This window comes from Triticum aestivum, chromosome 3A (assembly GCF_018294505.1).
Source record: "Triticum aestivum cultivar Chinese Spring chromosome 3A, IWGSC CS RefSeq v2.1, whole genome shotgun sequence".
Classification (NCBI taxonomy): domain Eukaryota; kingdom Viridiplantae; phylum Streptophyta; class Magnoliopsida; order Poales; family Poaceae; genus Triticum; species Triticum aestivum.
In genome coordinates this window covers 700,556,605-700,565,080 of record NC_057800.1, presented here as the reverse complement: position 1 = coordinate 700,565,080, position 8,476 = coordinate 700,556,605, and positions in this window count along the sequence as shown.

Below are 8,476 nucleotides of genomic sequence, written 5' to 3'. Positions count from 1 at the left end.
GACTTACACTAGTGAAAGTATGAACCCTAGGCCTTATTTCCTATCATTGCAATACCGTTTACGCTCACTTTTATCACTTGATACATTGCTGTTTTTATAATTTCAGATTACGAATACTCATATCTATCATCCATATACCACTTGTATCACCATCTCTTCGCCGAACTAGTGCACCTATACAATTTACCATTGTATTGGGTGTGTTGGGGACACAAGAGACTCTTTGTTATTTGGTTGCAGGGTTGCTTGAGAGAGACCATCTTCATCCTACGCCTCCTACGGATTGATAAACCTTAGGTCATCCACTTGAGGGAAATTTGCTAATGTCCTACCAACCTCTGCACTTGGAGGCCCAACAACGTCTACAAGAAGAAGGTTGTGTAGTAGACATCAACCGATGACCGAAGACAAAGAACAGTTCGGAAGAATTAAGGAGCGTCCCCAACTCGAAGACAGGTTCAAGGGGCTACTGACGGTGTCCTGGACTAGGGGGTACTCACCACGTCATCTCCCGGTCAGTTAGATTGGGCCGAGGAACCCCATGGCCGTATAATCATGAGCCAGTTCGGACAGCTGCCGCATACAAGGAAGATTCCACAAGACTTGGTGGTCAAGACAAGGACTCCTCCCCCACCGGCGTATTTAGCTAGGACTCTTGTTATCCTAGGCCTCTGGTGCATTATATAAACCAGGGCCAGGCTAGTCGAAACATATACAACAATCATAATCATAGGCTAGCTTCTAGGGTTTAGCCTCTACGATCTCGTGGTAGATCAACTCTTGTAATACTCATATCATCAAGATCAATCAAGCAGGAGGTAGGGTATTACCTCCATCGAGAGGGCCCGAACCTGGGTAAACATCGTGTCCCCTGTCTCCTGTTACCATCGACCTTAGACGCACAGTTCGGGACCCCCTACCCGAGATCCGCCGGTTTTGACACCGACACTTTCCTTAACGGAAATTGGAATCTAATATTTCCTTCCTTCATATCAATAATTGCACCAATCGTTCTAAGGAAAGGTCTACCAAGGATAATAGGACATGAAGGATTGCAATCTATGTCAAGAACAATAAAATCTACGGGCACATAATTCCTATTTGCGACAATAAGAACATCATTGATTCTTCCCATTGGTTTCTTAATAGTGGAATCCGCAAGGTTCAAGTTTAAAGAGCAATCATCAAAATCACGGAAACCTAACAAATCACACTAAGTCTTTGGAATCATGGAAACACTAGCACCCAAATCACATAAAGCATAGAACTCATGATCTTTAATCTTAATTTTAATAGTTGGTTCCCACTCATCATAAAGTTTTCTAAGGATAGAAACTTCCAACTCAAGTTTTTCTTCATAAGATTGCATCAAGGCATCAACGATATGTTTAGTAAACGCTTTATTTTGACTATAAGCATGAGGAGAATTTAGCACGGATTGCAACAAGGAAATACAATCAATCAAAGGGCAATTTTCATAATTAAATTCCTTGAAATCCAAAATAGTGGGTTTAGCAACATCTTGGGTTTTAATTTATTCAATCCCACTTTCATCAAATTTAGCATCAAGATCTAAAAACTCCGAATTTTTGGAACGCCTTCTAGGTAAAGGTGGATCATATTCAGTCCCATCATTATCAAGATTCATATTGCAAAACAAAGATTTAATAGGGGACACATCAATAACTTTTAGATCTTCATCTTTATTTTCATAGGAACTAGAAGAACACGCTCTTATAAAGGCATCTTTCTTAGCGCGCATCCTAGCGGTTCTTTCTTTGCACTCATCAATGGAAATTCTCATGGCTTTGAGAGACTCATTGATATCATGCTTAGGAGGAATAGATCTAAGTTTCAAAGAATCAACATCAAGAGAAATTCTATCAACGTTCCTAGCCAACTCATTAATCTTAAGCATTTTTTCTTCAATCAAAGCATTGAAATTCTTTTGCGAAGTAATAAATTCTTTAATATTAGATTCAAAATCAAAGGGCATCTTATTATAATTTCCATAATAATTGTTGTAGGAATTACCATAACTATTAGAGGGATTACTAGGATAAGGCCTAGGATTAAAATTTCCTCTATACGCGTTGTTACCAAAATTGTTCCTACCAACAAAATTCACATCCATAGATTCATTATTATTCTCAATCAAAGTAGACAAGGGCATATCATTAGGATCAGAAGAAACACTTTTACTAGCAAATAATTTCATAAGTTCATCCATCTTTCCACTCAAAACATTAATTTCTTCTATCGCATGCACCTTTTTATTAGTAGATCTTTCAGTATGCCATTGAGAATAATTAACCATAATATTATCTAGGAGTTTAGTAGCTTCTCCTAAAGTGATTTCCATAAAAGTGCCTCCCGCGGCCGAATCTAAAAGATTTCTAGAAGCAAAATTCAATCCGGCATAAAATTTTTGTATAATCATCCACAAATTCAAACCATGAGTAGGGCAATTACATATCATTAATTTCATCCTCTCCCAAGCTTGTGCATCAAGTTGCTTAAAATTCATAATATTGTTTCTAAGGGAGATGATCTTAGCGGGAGGAAAATACTTAGAGATAAAAGCATCTTTGCACTTGTTCCAAGAATCAATACTATTTTTAGGCAAAGATGAAAACCAAGCTTTAGCACGATCTCTGAGCGAGAAAGGAAATAGTTTCAACTTAACAATATCGTTGTCCACATCTTTCTTCTTTTGCATATCACACAAATCAACGAAGCTATTTAGATGGGTAGCGGCATATTCACTAGGAAGGCCGGAAAATGGATCTTTCATGACAAGATTCAGCAAAGCGACATTAATTTCACAAGATTCATCATCAGTAAGAGGAGCAACCGGAGTGCTAATAAAATCATTGTTGTTGGTATTGGTAAAGTCACACAATTTAGTGTTATCTTGAGCCATCGTGACAAGCAAGCAATCCAACACACAAGCAAACAAAAAGCAAGCAGGCAAAAAGAGGCAAATAGAGAAAGAGAGGGAGGATAGAGAGAGAGGGCGAATAAAACGGCAAGGATGAAGTGGGGGAGAGGAAAACGAGAGGCAAATGGCAAATAATGTAATGCGGGAGATAAGGGTTGTGATGGGTACTTGGTATGTTGACTTTTGCGTAGACTCCCCGGCAACGGCGCCAGAAATGGCTTGTTGTCGGGAGTCAAATCTCGACTTGCGAGAACCTCCCCGGCAACGGCGCCAGAAATCTTCTTGCTACCTCTTGAGCACTGCGTTGGATTTCCTTGAAGAGGAAAGGATGATGCAGCAAAGTAGCATAAGTATTTCCCTTAGTTTTTGAGAACCAAGGTATCAATCCAGTAGGAGGCTATGCGCGAGTCCCTCATACCTGCACAAAACAAATAACTCCTCACAACCAATGCGATAAGGGGTTGTCAATCCCTTCAAGGTCACTTACGAAAGTGAGATCAGATAGATATGACAAGATAATATTATTGGTATTTTTATGATAAAGATGCAAAGTAAAATAAAAGCAAAGGAAATAACTAAGTATTGGAAGATTAATATGATGAAGATAGACCCGGGGGCCATAGGTTTCACTAGTGGCTTCTCTCAAGACCATAAGTATTCTACAGTGGGTGAACGAATTATTGCTGAGCAATTGACAGAATTGAGCATAGTTATGAGAATGTCTAGGTAGGATCATGTATATAGGCATCACGTCCGAGACAAGTAGACCAACTCCTGCCTGCATCTACTACTATTACTCCACTCATTGACCGCTATCCAGCATGCATCTAGAGTATTAACTTCATGAAAACAGAGTCACGCCTTAAGCAAGATGGCATGATGTAGAGGGATAAATTCATGCAATATGATAAAAAAACCATCTTGTTATCCTCGATGGCAACAATACAATACGTGCCTTGCTGCCCCTACTGTCACTGGGAAAGGAAACCGCAAGATTGAACACAAAGCTAAGCACTTCTCACATTGCAAGATAGATCAATCTAGTAGGCCAAACCAAACTGATAATTCGAAGAGACTTGCAAAGATAACCAATCATACATAAAACAATTCAGAGAAGATTCAAATATTGTTCATAGATAATCTTGATCATAAACCCACAATTCATCGGTCTCAACAAACACACCGCAAAAAGAATATTACATCGAATAGATCTCCACAAGAGAGGGGGAGAACATTGTATTGAGATCCAAAAAGAGAGAAGAAGCCATCTAGCTAATAACTATGGACCCGAAGGTCTGAGGTAAACTACTCACACTCGGAGGGGCTATGGTGTTGATGTAGAAGCCCTCCGTGATGGATGCCCCCTCCGGCAGAGCTCCGGAACAGGCCCCAAGATGGGATCTCCTGGATACAGAAAGTTACGATGGTGGAATTAGGGTTTTGGCTTCGTATCTGATCGTTTGGGGGGTACGTAGGTATATATAGGAGGAAGGAGTACATCGGTGGAGCAATAGGGGGCCCACGAGGGTCGAGGGCGCACCTGGGGGGTAGGTGTGCCCCCTACCTCGTGGCATCCTCCTTTATTTATTGACGTAGGATCCAAGTCTCCTGGATCATGTTCGGTGAGAAAATCACGTTCCCGCAGGTTTCATTCCGTTTGGAATCCGTCTGATATTCCTTTTCTTCGAAACCCTGAAATAGGCAAAAAAATAGTAGTTCTGGGCTGGGCCTCCGGTTAATAGGTTAGTCCCAAAAATAATATAAAAGTGGATAATAAAGCCCAATAATGTCCAAAACAGTAGATAATATAGCATGGAGCAATAAAAAATTATAGATACGTTGGAGGCATATCAATGATTTTTCAAGCGAAGCAACCTAGACAAGCACATCTTTGGATAGGGTTTTGAGGAGGTAAGCAACGATGTGTTGGTCTTGGATGAGCCATTGGGAGTAGGCAGGGTTCACGACAACCTGATCCTTCCCTTCGACATTCTTGGTGGTGAGGGTCTTTTGTGGTTCTTCAGTGGTTTGATCTAGGTAGCCGAAGAGGCCGGCACCCATGATCTGTGATCTTGCCTGTGCGCGCCATAAGATCTAATTGGTTTAGGTAAGTGGTTCGGAGGTGTTGTAGTTGAGGATAGAGTTGGTGGTGGAGGAGGAAGAAGACATGGCTGATGGAAGGAAGGTAGGCTAGGGTTTTGGGCAGGTAGGTGGAAGGTGGCTAGGGTTCTTGGCACAGGCAGATCGAAAACTAGATGTGGCGGAAGAGGTTGCTCTGATACCATGTAAAACGTGGTTAAGCATTCCTACTCCCAACAGGGGAGCCGCATGAGTATATATTGATAGATTGCTTGGAATACAAGAGTTGGCAGAGTCTAGTCTAACCAATAGGAGATCTTACAGGAGATATTAAACATGAGATAGAAGGAGATACAACACAAATATCTGCATAACTATTCCAACGTGATATACAAGATGTCCGGCCCAACAGACTCATAACATTACGTTTAACACCCAGTTGCGAGCAAGAAGTCTATCAGCAGTCCATAATCTATTTTGAAGCATAGTCCAAATAAAAAACTTGATCTTGCCCTCTGCTTTGATGTTCGAAATGTTCAAAAGTTGTGGCTGTGGGATGCGAGTTAGGAACTGAAAGTGGTAAGCAGACTTGGTAGAGTAAATTCCATTAGCCATTAGGTTCCAGCGGATAGAATCAGGGCAAGCTTGTAAGGAAGTTCCTTGCAAGGTGCACCATAGGTTGATGAAGGAATCCAATAAATCTGAGGTGTTAATACTCCTCAAGCCTCTCATCCAAGAGCCATTTGACAGGGCTTCATTGACAGTCAAGTTCTTAGATCTGGACATCTTGAACAAATCCGGGGCAATCTCCTCAGGACCAAGGCCATGAAGCCATCTGTAATTCCAAAAATTTGCGAGTCGCCCATCACCCAACGAAATGGTTGTGCATGCCGCAAAAAGGTTCAAATCAGCCTGCTCACAAGGCACTAGAGTTCCCTTCCATGGTTTTTGAACCACATCCTATTCATACCAAGGCCATCGTAGGCGGAGGGCACAGCCGAATGCATGGATATCTTTGATGCCCAGGCCACCCACATTCTTGGGTGCGCAAATCCTATTCCAATTAATAAGACATTTACCACGCTGGGCTTCCTCATCAGCATTCCAAAGGAAATTACATCTCGTTTTGTCAAATATCTTAGTGAACCATCCACTCGGTGCAAAGGCAGTTAGGAAAAAGGTGATGGTGGTTGTAAGGACAGAGTTGATCAGATCAAGGCGGCCTGTTTGGTTGAGAAGCTTATTTTTTCATCTGCATAATTTCCCAGCACCCTTGTCGAGGAGTGGCTGTAAATCAATGCTTCTCAGCATTTTGAAAGAAAGGGGGTGCCCAAGGTACTAGCTTGCAAGACAAGACTCCACTCTATCATGTTGGCATTGGATAGGGTAGACCACACATTTAGCCGGGTTGATTTTGAGACCAGAAATAGAACCAAAGACCTCAATAATCTTGAGAATAGCAAGAAGCTTAGAACGATTTGGCAAGGCAAAAATTGCAGCATCATCTGCATAGAGGCTGGTTCTCATCCTCACTGCATTCCTAGGCAAAGGAGCTAGAATGCCATGGCTTGTAGCACACTCAAACATCCTCAGCAAAGGGTCCATGGCAACCATAAAAAGCATCAAAAATAGTGGATCCCCTTGCTGCAGACCTTTTTGTGAGCAAAGGGATGTCCAGGACACCCATTAAGAAGCAACCGAGAAGATGAAGAGGCCAACCATAGACTAATAATGTTTCTCCATCTCTGCCCAAAACCATAAGTCTCCATTACATCTAGCAGATAAGGCCAACCAACCAAGTCAAAAGCCCTGGCGAAGTCAAGTTTCAGGAAGAGACCAATGGAGTATTTCTCTTGCGAGCATCTTTCATAGTATTTTTGACATAAACAAAACTATTTTGGATCGATCTCCCACGAATGAAAGCACTCTGGTGCAGGAAATAAGTTGCTGCAACTCTAGCCCCAACCTATTTGCCAACAATTTGAATTCAATCTTTGCAAACTTGTGCAACAAGCTCATAGGTCTGAAATCATTGCCCAAAACTGTAGCCTCAGTCTTGGGGAGCAGAACTATGTTAGTGGAGTTAAGAAGGTTCCAGTTGGATCCTCGAAACAAAAACTTTTGTGCACCGCAGCCACCAAATCATCCTTGATTAACGACCAGAATGTTTTGAACAATTTCCCTATAAAACCTTCCGGCCCTGGAGCTTTTCATCATGTGCTACCTCTTGAGCACTGCGTTGGTTTTCCCTTGAAGAGGAAAGGGTGATGCAGCAAAGTAGCGTAAGTATTTCCCTCAGTTTTTGAGAACCAAGGTACCAATCCAGTAGGAGGCCACGCATGAGTTCCTCGCACCTACACAAACAAATAAAATCCTCGCAACCAACGCAATAAAGGGGTTGTCAATCCCGTCACGGTCACTTACGATAGTGAGATCTGATAGATATGGTAAGATAATACTTTTGGTATTTTTATGATAAAGATGCAAAGTAAATAAAGTAAAATAAAAACGGTGCAAGAAATAGCTTGTTGACAGAAGATTAATATGATAGAAAATAGACCCCGGGGCCATAGGTTTCACTAGTGGCTTCTCTCGAGAGCATAAGTATTACAGTGGGTAAACAAATTACTGTTGAGAAATTGACAGAATTGAGCATAGTTATGAGAATATCTAGGTATGATCATGTATGTAGGCATCACGTCCGAGACAAGTAGACCGACTCCTGCCTGCATCTACTACTATTACTCCACACATCGACCGCTATCCAGCATGCATCTAGAGTATTAAGTTCAAAAGAACAGAGTAACGCTTTAAGTAAGATGACGTGATGTAGAGGGATAAACTCATGCAATATGATATAAACCCCATCTTGTTATCCTCGATGGCAAAAATACAATACGTGCCTTGCTGCCCCTACTGTCACTGGGAAAGGACACCGCAAGATTGAACACAAAGCTAAGCACTTCTCCCATTGCCAGAAAGATCTATCTAGTAGGCCAAACCAAACTGATAATTCGAAGAGACTTGCAAAGATAACCAATCATGCATAAAAGAATTCAGAGAAGATTCAAATATTGTTCATAGATAAACTTGATCATAAACCCACAATTCATCGGTCTCAACAAACACACCACAAAAGAAGATTACATCGAATAGATCTCCACAAGAGAGGGGGAGAACATTGTATTGAGATCCAAAAAGAGAGAAGAAGCCATCTAGCTAATAACTATGGACCCGAAGGTCTGAGGTAAACTACTCACACATCATCGGAGAGGCTATGGTGTTGATGTAAAAGCCCTCTGTGATCGATGCCACCTCCGGCGGAGCTTCGGAAAAGGCCCCAAGATGGGATCTCACGGGTACAGAAGGTTGCGGCGGTGGAATTAGGGTTTTGGCTCCGTATCTGGTAGTTTAGGGGTACGTAGGTATATATAGGAGGAAGAAGTACGTCGGTGG